Consider the following 2,208-nt stretch of genomic DNA (forward strand, 5'->3'; position numbering starts at 1 on the left):
GTGGAGGAGGAGGAGGATATAAAGTGGCCAGGTCGGGGTACAGAAGTTCAGAAAGGAAACAATATAAAGGCGCTAAGGGAGAACAGGAAGATGTGCTCCGAAGTGCCAAAACCAGAAGCAGAGGAGGTGGGAGATACGAAGAGGTGCAATACCAATTGTAATAGGCGTCTCATTCTTTTGTTTTAATTTTACAGCTGACTTTTTCAACTTGTATGCAAATACACAAGTTTTAACAGGTCGAACCTTCCCCACTTCGGCTTTTTAAGACCTAAGTCATCCTTAGTTAATTCTTCCCATTTTGTCAAGTACTTGCAAGCATTGTTCCCATACACATTGTACATGAAACCAGCTGAAGTTCCAGGGTGTGGTTGTCTATCTGGAAGCTGGTCAGCTTTAGAAGCATGATTTTCAATTTTCTCATAGTTTTTCTTCTTTGTTGTAAAGTCTGAACAATTTCTCAGGACAGTATAATAGGTCAGAAATGTGCTGTTTGTGAGTGTTACTCTCTAACGAAAGGTCATAAGCAATCTGTTATGTGCCTCGATTTCTCCCGCTAGCAATCTAACACTGCCGTGGGGGCTTGGAGTGCTAGAAGACTACTCCTCATTTACCCATCCTTGGATGAGTCTTTAATTATTTAGTGTGGAATGGAGTTCCCTTTAGGACAACTATTCATCACAAGGATTGATCCTCCAACACTTCCACAAGGTTCTCAGTCACCTGAAAATGCCTTTCAGCTGGAAGAAGTTGGCGTCCCTTCTCTTCACAGCTGAACAAGTTCAGATTCTCATTTCTCTATTACACAGTTTGCTCAGGCTTTATACACACAATTCTTTGCAATTTAAGGCCAAATTAAAAGGACAATGAATTCAGTTCATTCCAAAGTTTCACCTAGGTTCCTCTGGCCTAGGAAATTACTACTAGGTTCCTCTTACCTAAGAAATGTACCGGTACCACTCAAATTTTCTAGTATTAAGACCTAAAAGATAAACTCTTGGACCTTAGTCTAAAAATGAGGAGATCTGGGGTTGCAGGAGAACTCACTAGGATCAGCTGAAGAATTCAGTGAATCAAGGGGAGTTCAATTGGCCCCTTTGGTACAAAGCACTGGTTCAATGTAGATTCCAGGTGGTCTCCAGTGGGTTTCTATGAAATCCTGCCATGACTACACCAAGAAATGATCAATGCAAATACTCCATAATCAATCTATAAAGCAAACTGTGGTGAGTCTATTATGATCCAATCCTAAGGACCGTATAGCCTGGGAGAGAACATCCACTAAGGAAGGAAGCACTCGGAAGAAGTGAGGTGTACAGAGTGGTTATATACCATCTTTGAACAAGGAATATACTTCTCATATGAGAGGAATATCTCTTTTACTACAGTCATGAGATGCTTTGATAGCACAGCAGGTCAATGGTCAATGAGATGAGCACAGGTCAGAAATTAATCCTTAGTTTCTGACTGGAAAGAATTACCCCTAAAGAAATGTTGATATGGAGGGAGGTCCTATGTTTAAGACATCATTCTTAGCTTTGAGACATTGTAAATGTTTAAAGGAGATATACAATACATGCTGAATGGGCAGCATCAGGCCTTTCTGGAAAATCGGGGTCGGGATGAATTAGTTCTAAACCAAATGCCTTCCTCATATATGCCAATATATCATATTGCTTTTCACTTTTGATCATTTGTTGTGCAGCAATGGAAAATGGATATACCTTTTATCTAGTATATTGAGTTAAAGAAGCCATAATAATTGTAGAAGAAGATGATGAGAATGAAGTTATTTTTACAATAATGTAATATTTATTTTATAATTGGAAAGAAAAAATTGTAAAGACTGTGATTCTATATTCAAATTATTTTATTTCTTGAAATGAAGCAAAGCTAATTATCTTAAAATGAATGAATATGCTTTCTTAAAATCATTTATTTCAAGTCAGAAAGGAAGCCAAGAAAAAACTTGAATAGACACCACCTTGAGTCAGTGCTTATGTGCTGGAAGATATCAGAAGTTATTACAAATCTACTATAATAATTCCCACAATATCCCCATCAGGTAAGTTTTATTATTTTTATTTATTTTATAAATGAGAAATTGAATTCCATTGAAAGTAGTTAATTTGATAAGGACAACTAAGTGGTTATAACATTATACAAAATTTGGTCTACTTTCCTGTTGCGGCCTTTTAACCATCTTATTAC

This window comes from Equus quagga, chromosome 14 (assembly GCF_021613505.1).
Source record: "Equus quagga isolate Etosha38 chromosome 14, UCLA_HA_Equagga_1.0, whole genome shotgun sequence".
Classification (NCBI taxonomy): Eukaryota; Metazoa; Chordata; class Mammalia; order Perissodactyla; family Equidae; genus Equus; species Equus quagga.